Below are 17,040 nucleotides of genomic sequence, written 5' to 3'. Positions count from 1 at the left end.
CTAAGCGTGACTCAATACCGACGCATAGATGTGTTCAGGACAGTACCTTGATGAAGCGTGAGAAATGTTGTGTAAATCGGACAAAGTATGTAGGAGTTATGAGGACTTCCTGTAAGCAGTAGGTGGCACTGTAGGTATGACGCAATACTGACCTACAGATGTGTTCAAGATGCGACCTTCATCAAGCATGAGCAATTTGGAGTAAATCGGATAATGTATGTAGGAGTTATGAGTACTTCCTGTTTCACCAGTAGGTGGCGCTGTAAGTGTAACTCAATACCGACGCATAGATGTGTTCAGAAGGTGACCTTTATGAAGCGTCAGCAATTTGGTGCAAATCGGATGATGTATGCAGGAGTTATGAGGACTTCCTGTTTCACCAATAGGTGGCGCTATAAGTATGACGCAATACTGACACATAGATGTGTTCAGGACAGAACCGTCATGAAGCGTGAGATAAATCGGACAAATCGGATAATGTATGGAGGAGTTATGAGGACTTCCTGTTTCACCAATAGGTGGCGCTATAAGTATGACGCAATACTGACACATAGATGTGTTCAGGACAGAACCGTCATGAAGCGTGAGATATATCGGACAAATCGGATAATGTATGGAGGAGTTATGAGGACTTCCTGTTTTACCAATAGGTGGCGCTATAAGTATGATGCAATACTGCCACATAGATGTGTTCAGGACAGAACCTTCATGAAGCGTGAGATATATCGGACGAATTGGATAATGTATGGAGGAGTTATGAGGACTTCCTCTTTCACCAATAGGTGGCGCTATAAGTATGATGCAATACTGACACATAGATGTGTTCAGGACAGAACCGTCATGAAGCGTGAGATATATCGGACAAATTGGATAATGTATGGAGGAGTTATGAGGACTTCCTGTTTCACCAATAGGTGGCGCTATAAGTATGACGCAATACTGACACATAGATGTGTTCAGGACAGAACCGTCATGAATCGTGAGATATATCGGACAAATTGGATAATGTATGGAGGAGTTATGAGGACTTCCTGTTTCACCAATAGGTGGCGCTATAAGTATGATGCAATACTGACACATAGATGTGTTCAGGACAGAACCGTCATGAAGCGTGAGATATATGGGACAAATTGGATAATGTATGGAGGAGTTATGAGGACTTCCTGTTTCACCAATAGGTGGCGCTATAAGTATGACGCAATACTGACACATAGATGTGTTCAGGACAGAATCGTCATGAAGCGTGAGATATATCGGACAAATTGGATAATGTATGGAGGAGTTATGAGGACTTCCTGTTTCACCAATAGGTGGCGCTATACGTATGACGCAATACTGACACATAGATGTGTTCAGGACAGAATCGTCATGAAGCGTGAGATATATCGGACAAATCGGATAATGTATGGAGGAGTTATGAGGACTTCCTGTTTCACCAATAGGTGGCGCTATACGTATGACGCAATACTGACACATAGATGTGTTCAGGACAGAATCGTCATGAAGCGTGAGATATATCGGACAAATTGGATAATGTATGGAGGAGTTATGAGGACTTCCTGTTTCACCAATAGGTGGCGCTATACGTATGACGCAATACTGACACATAGATGTGTTCAGGACAGAACCGTCATGAAGCGTGAGCTATATCGGACAAATCGGATAATGTATGGAGGAGTTATGAGGACTTCCTTTTTCACCAATAGGTGGCGCTATAAGTATGACGCAATACTGACACATAGATGTGTTCATGACAGAACTGTCATGAAGCGTGAGACATATCGGACAAATCGGATAATGTATGGAGGAGTTATGAGGACTTCCTGTTTCACCAATAGGTGGCGCTATAAGTATGACGCAATACTGACACATAGATGTGTTCAGGACAGAACCGTCATGAAGCGTGAGATATATTGGACAAATTGGATAATGTATGGAGGAGTTATGAGGACTTCGTGTTTTATGGCGAAATGTCAAACTTTGGCGGGGCGCCACGGCAAGGGTGTTTGGTGAAAACTCAATTTTTTTGATAACTTTTGATCACAAAGGTCTTAAGATGAAGCTGACCCGATATGAAGTTGATCGGATGAAATCTGTAGGAGGAGTTCGTCGAAGTACGAGGCATGGAAATGGTCAAAACAAGGACAAAATGGCACATTAAGAGCAAAATGGCGGACTTCCTGTTGCATGTTGGGTATAGCTCCAAGAGACATTTAAGTGTGGCTCGATGAAATACATATGCCCTCCGAATTTCGTTCGCCTACATCAAACCGAAAGGTGGGGCTCACCATTTTAAATTTTCCAGGGGGTGCTCTTGAGCCGTTTTGCCACGCCCATTTCCCTCACCCATGAATTATCAAATTTTTCACCGGGACTGACGTATCTGCAAAGTTTTATCCGTTTTCATCGATGTTTAGGCCGCCAAAAAGGCATTTGTTTTGGAAGAAGGAGAAGGTAGAATAATAACTAGTGCTGCGAGCAGCAGTGAGCGGGCCCTCGCACCCCACGCGGGTCGGGGTGTGGCGCCGTTAAAGGGTGTGCTATTTCGGTGTCCAGTTCTGACAGAAACGTCCTGTCACCAGTAGGTGGCGCTCTAAGCGTGACTCAATACCGACGCATAGATGTGTTCAGGACAGTACCTTGATGAAGCGTGAGAAATGTTGTGTAAATCGGACAAAGTATGTAGGACTTATGAGGACTTCCTGTAAGCAGTAGGTGGCGCTGTAGGTATGACGCAATACTGACCTACAGATGTGTTCAAGATGCGACCTTCATGAAGCGTCAGCAATTTGGTGCAAATCGGATGATGTATGCAGGAGTTATGAGGACTTCCTGTTTCACCAATAGGTGGCGCTATAAGTATGAAGCAATACTGACACATAGATGTGTTTAGGACAGAACCGTCATGAATCGTGAGATAAATCGGACAAATTGGACAAGTATGTAGGAGTTATGAGGACTTCCTGTAAGCAGTAGGTGGCGCTGTAGGTATGACGCAATACTGACCTACAGATGTGTTCAAGATGCGACCTTCATCAAGCATTAGCAATTTGGAGTAAATCGGATAATGTATGTAGGAGTTATGAGTACTTCCTGTTTCACCAGTAGGTGGCGCTGTAAGTGTAACTCAATACCGACGCATAGATGTGTTCAGAAGGTGACCTTCATGAAGCGTCAGCAATTTGGTGCAAATCGGATAATGTATGCAGGAGTTATGAGGACTTCCTGTTTCACCAATAGGTGGCGCTATAAGTATGACGCAATACTGACACATAGATGTGTTCAGGACAGAACCGTCATGAAGCGTGAGATAAATCAGACAAATCGGATAATGTATGGAGGAGTTATGAGGACTTCCTGTTTCACCAATAGGTGGCGCTATAAGTATGACGCAATACTGACACATAGATGTGTTCAGGACAGAACCGTCATGAAGCGTGAGATATATCGGACAAATTGGATAATGTATGGAGGAGTTATGAGGACTTCCTGTTTCACCAATAGGTGGCGCTATAAGTATGATGCAATACTGACACATAGATGTGTTCAGGACAGAACCGTCATGAAGCGTGAGATATATCGGACAAATTGGATAATGTATGGAGGAGTTATGAGGACTTCCTGTTTCACCAATAGGTGGCGCTATAAGTATGACGCAATAGTGACACATAGATGTGTTCAGGACAGAACCGTCATGAAGCGTGAGATATATCGGACAAATTGGATAATGTATGGAGGAGTTATGAGGACTTCCTGTTTCACCAATAGGTGGCGCTATAAGTATGACGCAATACTGACACATAGATGTGTTCAGGACAGAACCGTCATGAAGCGTGAGATATATCGGACAAATCCGATAATGTAGGGAGGAGTTATGGGGACTTCCTGTTTCACCAATAGGTGGCGCTATAAGTATGACGCAATACTGACACATAGATGTGTTCAGGACAGAACCGTCATGAAGCGTGAGATATATCGGACGAATTGGATAATGTATGTAGGAGTTATGAGGACTTCCTGTTTCACCAATAGGTGGCGCTATAAGTATGACGCAATACTGACACATAGATGTGTTCAGGACAGAACCGTCATGAAGCGTGAGATATATCGGACAAATTGGATAATGTATGGAGGAGTTATGAGGACTTCCTGTTTCACCAATAGGTGGCGCTATAAGTATGACGCAATACTGACACATAGATGTGTTCAGGACACAACTGTCATGAAGCGTGAGATATATCGGACAAATTGGATAATGTATGGAGGAGTTATGAGGACTTCCTGTTTCACCAATAGGTGGCGCAATAAGTATGACGCAATACTGACACATAGATGTGTTCAGGACAGAACTGTCATGAAGCGTGAGATATATCGGACAAATCCGATAATGTATGGAGGAGTTATGAGGACTTCGTGTTTTATGGCGAAATGTCAAACTTTGGCGGGGCGCCACGGCAAGGGTGTGTGGTGAAAACTCAATTTTTTTGATAACTTTTGATCACAAAGGTCTTAAGATGAAGCCGACCCGATATGAAGTTGATCGGATGAAATCTGTAGGAGGAGTTCGTTGAAGTACGAGGCATGGAAATGGTCAAAACAAGGACAAAATGGCACATTAAAAGCAAGATGGCGGACTTCCTGTTGCATGTTGGGTATAGCTCCAAGAGACATTTTAGTGTGTCTCGATGAACTACATATGCCCACCGAATTTCGTTCGACTACATCAAACTGAAAGGTGGGGCTCGCCATTTTAAATTTTCCAGGGGGCGCACTTGAGCCGTTTTGCCACGCCCATTTCCGTCACCCATGAATTATCAAATTTTTTACCGGGACTGACGTATGTGCAAAGTTTCATCCGTTTTCATCGATGTTAAGGCCGCCAAAAAGGCATTTGTTTGGGGAGAAGAAGAAGGAGAAGAAGGAGAAGAATAATAATAATCCTTCGAGTTTCAATAGGGCCTCGCACCGCCAGTGCTCGGGCCCTAACTAGGGCTGCGAGCAGCAGTGAGCGGGCCCTCGCACCCCACGCGTGTCGGGGTGTGGCGCCGTTAAAGGGTGTGCTATTTCGGTGTGCAGTACTGAGAGAAACTTCCTGTCACTAGTAGGTGGCGCTCTAAGCGTGACTCAATACCGAAGCATAGATGTGTTCAGGACGGTACCTTGATGAAGCGTGAGACATGTTGAGTAAATGGAATAACGTATGTAGGAGTTATGAGGACTTCCTGCTTGACCTGTAGGCGGCGCTGTAAGTGTGACTCAATACCGATGCAAAGATGTGTTCAGAAGGTGACCTTCACGAATCGTCAGCAATTTGGTGCAAATCGGATGATGTATGCAGGAGTTATGAGGACTTCCTGTTTCACCAATAGGTGGCGCTATAAGTATGACACAATACGGACACATAGATCTGTTCAGGACCGAACCGTCATGAAGCGTGAGATATATCGGAAAAATTGGATAATGTATGTAGTAGTTATGAGGACTTCCTGTTTCACCGATAGGTGGCGCTATAAGTATGACGCAATACTGACACATAGATGTGTTCAGGACAGAACCTTCATGAAGCGTGAGATATATCGGACGAATTGGATAATGTATGTAGGAGTTATGAGGACTTCCTGTTTTACCAATAGGTGGCGCTATAAGTATGACGCAATACTGACACATAGATGTGTTCAGGACAGAACCTTCATGAAGCGTGAGATATATCGGACGAATTGGATAATGTATGTAGGAGTTATGAGGACTTCCTGTTTCACCAATAGGTGGCGCTATAAGTATGACGCAATACTGACACATAGATGTGTTCAGGACAGAACCTTCATGAAGCTTGAGATATATCGGACGAATTGGATAATGTATGTAGGAGTTATGAGGACTTCCTGTTTCACCAATAGGTGGCGCTATAAGTATGATGCAATACTGACACATAGATGTGTTCAGGACAGAACCGTCATGAAGCGTGAGATATATCGGATGAATCGGATAATGTATGGAGGAGTTATGAGGACTTCCTGTTTCACCAATAGGTGGCGCTATAAGTATGACGCAATACTGACACATAGTTGTGTTCAGGACAGAACCTTCATGAAGCGTGAGCTATATCGGACAAATTGGATAATGTATGGAGGAGTTATGAGGACTTCCTGTTTCACCAATAGGTGGCGCTATAAGTATGACGCAATACTGAAACATAGATGTGTTCAGGACAGAACCGTCATGAAGCGTGAGATATATCGGACAAATTGGATAATGTATGGAGGAGTTATGAGGACTTCCTGTTTCACCAATAGGTGGCGCTATAAGTATGACGCAATACTGACACATAGATGTGTTCAGGACAGAACCGTCATGAAGCGTGAGATATATCGGACAAATTGGATAATGTATGGAGGAGTTATGAGGACTTCCTGTTTCACCAATAGGTGGCGCTATAAGTATGACGCAATACTGACACATAGATGTGTTCAGGACAGAACCGTCATGAAGCGTGAGATATATCGGACAAATCGGATAATGTATGGAGGAGTTATGAGGACTTCCTGTTTCACCAATAGGTGGCGCTATAAGTATGATGCAATACTGACACATAGTTGTGTTCAGGACAGAACCGTCATGAAGCGTGAGATATATCGGACAAATTGGATAATGTATGGAGGAGTTATGAGGACTTCCTGTTTCACCAATAGGTGGCGCTATAAGTATGACGCAATACTGACACATAGATGTGTTCAGGACAGAACCGTCATGAAGCGTGAGATATATCGGACAAATCGGATAATGTATGGAGGAGTTATGAGGACTTCCTGTTTCACCAATAGGTGGCGCTATAAGTATGATGCAATACTGACACATAGATGTGTTCAGGACAGAACCGTCATGAAGCGTGAGATATATCGGACAAATTGGATAATGTATGGAGGAGTTATGAGGACTTCGTGTTTTATGGCGAAATGTCAAACTTTGGCGGGGCGCCACGGCAAGGGTGTTTGGTGAAAACTCAATTTTTTTGATAACTTTTGATCACAAAGGTCTTAAGATGAAGCTGACCCGATATGAAGTTGATCGGATGAAATCTGTAGGAGGAGTTCGTCGAAGTACGAGGCATGGAAATGGTCAAAACAAGGACAAAATGGCACATTAAGAGCAAAATGGCGGACTTCCTGTTGCATGTTGGGTATAGCTCCAAGAGACATTTAAGTGTGGCTCGATGAAATACATATGCCCACCGAATTTCGTTCGCCTACATCAAACTGAAAGGTGGGGCTCGCCATTTTAAACTTTCCAGGGGGCGCTCTTGAGCCGTTTTGCCACACCCATTTCCGTCACCCATGAATTATCAAATTTTTCACCGGGACTGACGTATCTGCAAAGTTTCATTCGTTTTCATCGATGTTTAGGCCGCCAAAAAGGCATTTGTTTGGGGAGAAGAAGAATAACAAGAAGGTAGGAGAATAATAATAACTAGTGCTGCGAGCAGCAGTGAGCGGGCCCTCGCACCCTACGCGGGTCGGGGTGTGGCGCCGTTAAAGGGTGTGGTATTTCGGTGTCCAGTACTGACAGAAACTCCCTGTCACCAGTAGGTGGCGCTCTAAGCGTGACTCAATACCGACGCATAGATGTGTTCAGGACGGTACCTTGATGAAGCGTGAGAAATGTTGTGTAAATCGGACAAAGTATGTAGGAGTTATGAGGACTTCCTGTAAGCAGTAGGTGGCGCTGTAGGTATGAAGCAATACTGACCTACAGATGTGTTCAAGATGCGACCTTCATCAAGCATGAGCAATTTGGAGTAAATCGGATAACGTATGTAGGAGTTATGAGTACTTCCTGTTTCACCAGTAGGTGGCGCTGTAAGTGTGACTCAATACCGACGCATAGATGTGTTCAGAAGGTGACCTTCACGAAGCGTCAGTAATTTGGTGCAAATCGGATGATGTATGCAGGAGTTATGAGGACTTCCTGTTTCACCAATAGGTGGCGCTATAAGTATGACGCAATACTGACACATAGATGTGTTCAGGACAGAACCGTCATGAAGCGTGAGCTATATCGGACAAATTGGATAATGTATGGAGGAGTTATGAGGACTTCCTGTTTCACCAGTAGGTGGCGCTGTAAGTGTGACTCAATACCGACGCATAGATGTGTTCAGAAGGTGACCTTCATGAAGCGTCATCAATTTGGTGCAAATCGGATGATGTATGCAGGAGTTATGAGGACTTCCTGTTTCACCAATAGGTGGCGCTATAAGTATGACGCAATACTGAATCATACATGTGTTCAGGACTGAACCGTCATGAAGCGTGAGAAATATCGGACAAATCGGATAATGTATGTAGGAGTTATGAGTACTTCCTGTTTCACCAGTAGGTGGCGCTGTAGGTATGACGCAATACTGACTTACAGAAGTGTTCAAGATGCAACCTTCATCAAGCATGAGCAATTTGGAGTAAATCGGATAACATATTTAGGAGTTATGAGTACTTCCTGTTTCACCAGTAGGTGGCGCTGTAAGTGTGACTCAATACCGACGCATAGATGTATTCAGAAGGTGACCTTCATGAAGCGTCAGCAATTTGGTGCAAATCGGATGATGTATGCAGCAGTTATCAGGACTTCCTGTTTCACCAATAGGTGGCGCTATAAGTATGACGCAATACTGACACATAGATGTGTTCAGGACAGAACCGTCATGAAGCGTGAGACATATCGGACAAATCGGATAATGTATGGAGGAGTTATGAGGACTTCCTGTTTCACCAATAGGTGGCGCTATAAGTATGACGCAATACTGACACATAGATGTGTTCAGGACAGAACCGTCATGAAGCGTGAGCTATATCGGACAAATTGGATAATGTATGGAGGAGTTATGAGGACTTCCTGTTTCACCAATAGGTGGCGCTATAAGTATGACGCAATACTGACACATAGATGTGTTCAGGACAGAACCGTCATGAAGCGAGAGATATATCGGACAAATTGGATAATGTATGGAGGAGTTATGAGGACTTCGTGTTTTATGGCGAAATGTCAAACTTTGGCGGGGCGCCACGGCAAGGGTGTTTGGTGAAAACTCAATTTTCTTGATAACTTTTGATCACAAAGGGCTTAAGATGAAGCTGACCGAGTATGAAGTTGATCGGATGAAATCTGTAGGAGGAGTTCGTTGAAATACGAGGCATGGAAATGGTCAAAACAAGGACAAAATGGCACATTAAAAGCAAAATGGCGGCCTTCCTGTTGCATGTTGGGTACAGCTCTAAGAGACATTTTAGTGTGGCTCGATGAAATACATATGCCCTCCGAATTTCGTTCGCCTACATCAAACTGAAAGGTGGGGCTCGCCATTTTAAACTTTCCAGGGGGCGCTCTTGAGCCGTTTTGCCACGCCCATTTCCGTCACCAATGAAATATCCGATTTTCACCAGGACTGATGTATCTGCAAAGTTTCATCCGTTTTCATCGATGTTTAGCCCGCCAAAAAGGCATTTGTTTGGGGAGAAGAAGAAGGTAGAATAATAATAATCCTTCGAGTTTCAATAGGGCCTCGCACCGCCAGTGCTCGGGCCCTAACTAGTGCTGCGAGCAGCAGTGAGCGGGCCCTCGCACCCCACGCGTGTCGGGGTGCTGCGCCGTTAAAAGGCTGGGCTATTTCGGTGTGCAGTACTGAGAGAAACTTCCTGTCACCAGTAGGTGGCGCTCTAGGCGTGACTCAATACCGAAGCATAGATGTGTTCAGGACGGTACCTTGATGAAGCGTGAGAAATGTTGAGTAAATCGGATAACATATGTAGGAGTTATGAGGACTTCCTGTTTCACCAGTAGGTGGCGCTGTAAGTGTGACTCAATACCGACACATAGATGGGTTCAGAAGGCCACCTTCATGAAGCGTCAGCAATTTGGTGCAAATGGCATGATGTATGCAGGAGTTATGAGGACTTCCTGTTTCACCAATAGGTGGCGCTATACGTATGACGCAATACTGACACATAGATGTGTTCAGGACAGAACCGTCATGAAGCGTGAGATATATCGGACACATTGGATAATGTATGGAGGAGTTATGAGGACTTCCTGTTTCACCAATAGGTGGCGCTATAAGTATGACGCAATACTGACACATAGATGTGTTCAGGACAGAACCGTCATGAAGCGTGAGATATATCGGACACATTGGATAATGTATGGAGGAGTTATGAGGACTTCCTGTTTCACCAATAGGTGGCGCTATAAGTATGACGCAATACTGACACATAGATGTGTTCAGGACAGAACCGTCATGAAGCGTGAGATATATCGGACAAATTGGATAATGTATGGAGGAGTTATGAGGACTTCCTGTTTCACCAATAGGTGGCGCTATAAGTATGACGCAATACTGACACATAGATGTGTTCAGGACAGAACCGTCATGAAGCGTGAGATATATCGGACAAATTGGATAATGTATGGAGGAGTTATGAGGACTTCCTGTTTCACCAATAGGTGGCGCTATAAGTATGACGCAATACTGACACATAGATGTGTTCAGGACAGAACCGTCATGAAGCGTGAGATATATCGGACAAATTGGATAATGTATGTAGGAGTTATGAGGACTTCCTGTTTCACCAATAGGTGGCACTATAAGTATGACGCAATACTGACACATAGATGTGTTCAGGACAGAACCGTCATGAAGCGTGAGATATATCGGACAAATTGGATAATGTATGTAGGAGTAATGAGGACTTCATGTTTCACCAATAGGTGGCGCTATAAGTATGATGCAATACTGACACATAGATGTGTTCAGGACAGAACCTTCATGAAGCGTGAGATATATCGGACGAATTGGATAATGTATGTAGGAGTTATGAGGACTTCATGTTTCACCAATAGGTGGCGCTATAAGTATGACGCAATACTGACACATAGATGTGTTCAGGACAGAACTGTCATGAAGCGTGAGATATATCGGACCAATTGGATAATGTATGGAGGAGTTATGAGGACTTCGTGTTTCACCAATAGGTGGCGCTATAAGTATGACGCAATACTGACACATAGATGTGTTCAGGACAGAACCGTCATGAAGCGTGAGATATATCGGACAAATCCGATAATGTATGGAGGAGTTATGGGGACTTCCTGTTTCACCAATAGGTGGCGCTATAAGTATGACGCAATACTGACACATAGATGTGTTCAGGACAGAACCTTCATGAAGCGTGAGATATATCGGACGAATTGGATAATGTATGGAGGAGTTATGAGGACGTACTGTTTCACCAATAGGTGGCGCTATAAGTATGACGCAATACTGACACATAGATGTGTTCAGGACAGAACCTTCATGAAGCGTGAGATATATCGGACAAATTGGATAATGTATGGAGGAGTTATGAGGATGTACTGTTTCACCAATAGGTGGCGCTATAAGTATGACGCAATACTGACACATAGATGTGTTCAGGACAGAACCGTCATGAAACGTGAGATATATCGGACAAATCGGATAATGTATGGAGGAGTTATGAGGACTTCGTGTTTTATGGCGAAATGTCAAACTTTGGCGGGGCGCCACGGCAAGGGTGTTTGGTGAAAACTCAATTTTTTTGATAACTTTTGATCGCAAAGGTCTTAAGATGAAGCTGACCGAATATGAGGTTGATCGGATGAAATCTGTAGGAGGAGTTCGTTGAAGTACGAGGCATGGAAATGGTAAAAACAAGGACAAAATGGCACATTAAAAGCAAAATGGCTGACTTCCTGTTGCATGATGGGTATACGTCCAAGAGACATTTTAGTGTGTCTCGATGAACTACATATGCCCACTGAATTTCGTTCGCCTACATCAAACTGAAAGGTGGGGCTCGCCATTTTAAATTTTCCAGGGGGCGCTCTTGAGCCGTTTTGCCACGCCCATTTCGGTCACCCATGAATTATCAAATTTTTCACCGGGTCTGACGTATCTGCAAAGTTTAATCCGTTTTCATCGATGTTTAGGCCGCCAAAAAGGCATTTGTTTGGGGAGAAGAAGAAGGAGAAGGTAGGAGAATAATAATAACTAGGGCTGCGAGCAGCAGTGAGCGGGCCCTCGCACCCCACGCGGGTCGGGGTGTGGCGCAGTTAAAGGGTGTGCTATTTCGGTGTCCAGTACTGACAGAAACTTCCTGTCACCAGTAGGTGGCGCTCTAAGCGTGACTCAATACCGACGCATAGATGTGTTCAGGACAGTACCTTGATGAAGCGTGAGAAATGTTGTGTAAATCGGACAAAGTATGTAGGAGTTATGAGGACTTCCTGTTTCACCAGTAGGTGGCGCTGTAAGTGTGACTCAATACCGACACATAGATGGGTTCAGAAGGCCACCTTCATGAAGCATCAGCAATTTGGTGCAAATCGGATGATGTATGGAGGAGTTATGAGGACTTCCTGTTTCACCAATAGGTGGCGCTATAAGTATGACGCAATACTGACACATAGATGTGTTCAGGACAGAACCGTCATGAAGCGTGAGATATATCGGACAAATTGGATAATGTATGGAGGAGTTATGAGGACTTCCTGTTTCACCAATAGGTGGCGCTATAAGTATGACGCAATACTGACACATAGATGTGTTCAGGACAGAACTGTCATGAAGCGTGAGACATATCGGACAAATCGGATAATGTATGGAGGAGTTATGAGGACTTCCTGTTTCACCAATAGGTGGCGCTATAAGTATGACGCAATACTGACACATAGATGTGTTCAGGACAGAACCCTCATGAAGCGTGAGGTATATCGGACGAATTGGATAATGTATGGAGGAGTTATGAGGACTTCCTGTTTCACCAATAGGTGGCGCTATAAGTATGACGCAATACTGAAACATAGATGTGTTCAGGACAGAACCTTCATGAAGCGTGAGGTATATCGGACGAATTGGATAATGTATGGAGGAGTTATGAGGACTTCCTGTTTCACCAATAGGTGGCGCTATAAGTATGACGCAATACTGACACATAGATGTGTTCAGGACAGAACCGTCATGAAGCGTGAGATATATCGGACAAATTGGATAATGTATGGAGGAGTTATGAGGACTTCGTGCTTTATGGCGAAATGTCAAACTTTGGCAGGGCGCCACGGCAAGGGTGTTTGGTGAAAACTCAATTTATTTGATAACTTTTGATCACAAAGGTCTTAAGATGAAGCTGACCCGATATGAAGTTGATCGGATGAAATCTGTAGGAGGAGTTCGTCGAAGTACGAGGCATGGAAATGGTCAAAACAAGGACAAAATGGCACATTAAGAGCAAAATGGCGGACTTCCTGTTGCATGTTGGGTATAGCTCCAAGAGACATTTAAGTGTGGCTCGATGAAATACATATGCCCACCGAATTTCGTTAGCCTACATCAAACTGAAAGGTGGGGCTCGCCATTTTAAACTTTCCAGGGGGCGCTCTTGAGCCGTTTTGCCACGCCCATTTCCGTCACCCATGAATTATCAAATTTTTCACCGGGACTGACGTATCTGCAAAGTTTCATCCGTTTTCATCGATGTTCAGGCCGCCTAAAAGGCATTTGTTTGGAGTAAAGGAGAAGAAGGAGAATAATAATCCTTCGAGTTTCAATAGGGCCTCGCACCGCCAGTGCTCGGGCCCTAACTAGTGCTGCGAGCAGCAGTGAGCGGGCCCTCGCACCCCACGCGGGTCGGGATGTGGCGCCGTTGAAGGGTGTGCTATTTCGGTGTCCACTACTGACAGAAACTTCCTGTCACCAGTAGGTGGCGCTCTAAGCGTGACTCAATACCGACGCATAGATGTGTTCAGGACAGTACCTACATGAAGCGTGAGAAATGTTGTGTAAATCGGACAAAGTATGTAGGAGTTATGAGGACTTCCTGTAAGCAGTAGGTGGCGCTGTAGGTATGACGCAATACTGACCTACAGATGTGTTCAAGATGCGACCTTCATCAAGCATGAGCAATTTGGAGTAAATCGGATAATGTATGTAGGAGTTATGAGTACTTCCTGTTTCACCAGTAGGTGGCGCTGTAAGTGTAACTCAATACCGACGCATAGATGTGTTCAGAAGGTGACCTTCATGAAGCGTCAGCAATTTGGTGCAAATCGGATGATGTATGCAGGAGTTATGAGGACTTCCTGTTTCACCAATAGGTGGCGCTATGAGTATGACGCAATACTGACACATAGATGTGTTCAGGACAGAACCGTCATGAAGCGTGAGATAAATCGGACAAATCGGATAATGTATGGAGGAGTTATGAGGACTTCCTGTTTCACCAATAGGTGGCGCTATAAGTATGACGCAATACTGACACATAGATGTGTTCAGGACAGAACCGTCATGAAGCGTGAGATATATGGGACAAATTGGATAATGTATGGAGGAGTTATGAGGACTTCCTGTTTCACCAATAGGTGGCGCTATAAGTATGACGCAATACTGACACATAGATGTGTTCAGGACAGAACCGTCATGAAGCGTGAGATATATCGGACAAATTGGATAATGTATGGAGGAGTTATGAGGACGTACTGTTTCACCAATAGGTGGCGCTATAAGTATGACGCAATACTGACACATAGATGTGTTCAGGACAGAACCGTCATGAAGCGTGAGAAATATCGGACAAATCGGATAATGTATGTAGGAGTTATGAGGACTTCGTGTTTTATGGCGAAATGACAAACTTTGGCGGGGCGCCAAGGCAAGGTTGTTTGGTGAAAACTCAATTTTTTTGATAACTTTTGATCACAAAGGTCTCAAGATGAAGCTGACCGAACATGAAGTTGATCAGATGAAATCTGTAGGAGGAGTTCGTCAAAGTACGAGGCATGGAAATGGTAAAAACAAGGGAAAATGGCACATTAAGAGCAAAATGGTGGACTTCCTGTTGCATGTTGGGTAAAGCTCCAAGAGACATTTTAGTGTGGCTCGATGAAATACATATGCCCACCGAATTTCGTTCGCCTACATCAAACTGAAAGGTGGGGCTCGCCATTTTAAACTTTCCAGGGGGCGCTCTTGAGCCGTTTTGCCACGCCCATTTCCGTCACCAATGAAATATCCGATTTTCACCGGGACTGATGTATCTGCAAAGTTTCATCCGTTTTCATCGATGTTTAGGCCGCCAAAAAGGCATTTGTTTGGGGAGAAGAAGAATAAGGAGAATAATCCTTCGAAATACAATAGGGCCTCGCACCGCCAGTGCTCGGGCCCTAATAATCCTTCGAAATTCAATAGGGCCTCGCACCGCCAGTGCTCGGGCCCTAATAAGGAGAAGGAGAATAATAATAATCCTTCGAATTTCAATAGGGCCTCGCAGCGCCAGTGCTCGGGCCCTAACTAGTGCTGCGAGCAGCAGTGAGCGGGCCCTCGCACCCCACGCGGGTCGGGGTGTGGCGCCGTTAAAGGGTGTGCTATTTAGGTGTCCAGTACTGACAGAAACTTCCTGTCACCAGTAGGTGGCGCTCTAAGCGTGACTCAATACCGACGCATAGATGTGTTCAGGACAGTACCTTGATGAAGCGTGAGAAATGTTGTGTAAATCGGACAAAGTATGTAGGAGTTATGAGGACTTCCTGTTTCACCAGTAGGTGGCGCTGTAAGTGTGACTCAATACCGACACATAGATGGGTTCAGAAGGCTACCTTCATGAAGCATCAGCAATTTGGTGCAAATCGGATGATGTATGCAGGAGTTATGAGGACTTCCTGTTTCACCAATAGGTGGCGCTATACGTATGACGCAATACTGACACATAGATGTGTTCAGGACAGAACCGTCATGAAGCGTGAGCTATATCGGACAAATTGGATAATGTATGGAGGAGTTATGAGGACTTCCTGTTTCACCAATAGGTGGCGCTATAAGTATGACGCAATACTGACACATAGATGTGTTCAGGACAGAACCGTCATGAAGCGTGAGATATATCGGACAAATTGGATAATGTATGTAGGAGTTATGAGGACTTCGTGTTTTATGGCGAAATGTCAAACTTTGGCGGGGCGCCACGGCAAGGGTGTTTGGTGAAAACTCAATTTTTTTGATAACTTTTGATCACAAAGGTCTTAAGATGAAGCTGACCCGATATGAAGTTGATCGGATGAAATCTGTAGGAGGAGTTCGTCGAAGTACGAGGCATGGAAATGGTCAAAACAAGGACAAAATGGCACATTAAGAGCAAAATGGCGGACTTCCTGTTGCATGTTGGGTATAGCTCCAAGAGACATTTAAGTGTGGCTCGATGAAATACATATGCCCACCGAATTTCGTTCGCCTACATCAAACTGAAAGGTGGGGCTCGCCATTTTAAACTTTCCAGGGGGCGCTCTTGAGCCGTTTTGCCACACCCATTTCCGTCACCCATGAATTATCAAATTTTTCACCGGGACTGACGTATCTGCAAAGTTTCATCCGTTTTCATCGATGTTCAGGCCGCCTAAAAGGCATTTGTTTGGAGTAAAGAAGGAGAAGGAGAAGAATAATAATAATCCTTCGAGTTTCAATAGGGCCTCGCACAGCCAGTGCTCGGGCCCTAAAAATAATCCTTCGAGTTTCAATAGGGCCTCGCACCACCAGTGCTCGGGCCCTAATAATAATCCTTCGAAATTCAATAGGGCCTCGCACCGCCAGTGCTCGGGCCCTAACTAGTGCTGCCAGCAGCAGTGAGCGGGCCCTCGCACCCCACGCGTGTCGGGGTGCGGCGCCGTTAAAGGCTGTGCTATTTCGGTGTCCAGTACTGAGAGAAACTTCCTGTCACCAGTAGGTGGCGCTCTAAGCGTGACTCAATACAGATGCATAGTTGTGTTCAGGACAGTACCTTGATGAAGCCTGAGAAATGTTGAGTAAATCGGACAATGCATGTAGGAGTTATGATGACTTCCTGCTTGACCTGTAGGCGGCGCTATAAGTAGGACGTAATACTGATCTACAGATGTGTTCAGGACGCGACCTTCATCAAGCGTGAGCGATTTGGAGTAAATCGGATAATGTATGTAGAAGTTATGAGGACTTCGTGTTTCACCAGTAGG

At 44.6% G+C, this 17,040-nt stretch overlaps 1 protein-coding gene across 2 annotated transcripts in view; it reads left to right on the top strand.

Moving 5' to 3' along the window:
* The window catches only part of soul4 (heme-binding protein soul4), a 176,637-nt gene that overhangs the window by 80,437 nt on the left and 79,160 nt on the right, over nt 1–17,040 (top strand). The window lies entirely within an intron of this gene.

This window comes from Borostomias antarcticus (genome assembly GCF_949987555.1).
Source record: "Borostomias antarcticus genome assembly, chromosome: 7".
In the NCBI taxonomy this organism is placed as follows: Eukaryota; Metazoa; Chordata; class Actinopteri; order Stomiiformes; family Stomiidae; genus Borostomias; species Borostomias antarcticus.
Note: the sequence above shows the minus strand (reverse complement) of the source record. Positions and strands in the feature narration are given on the sequence as shown.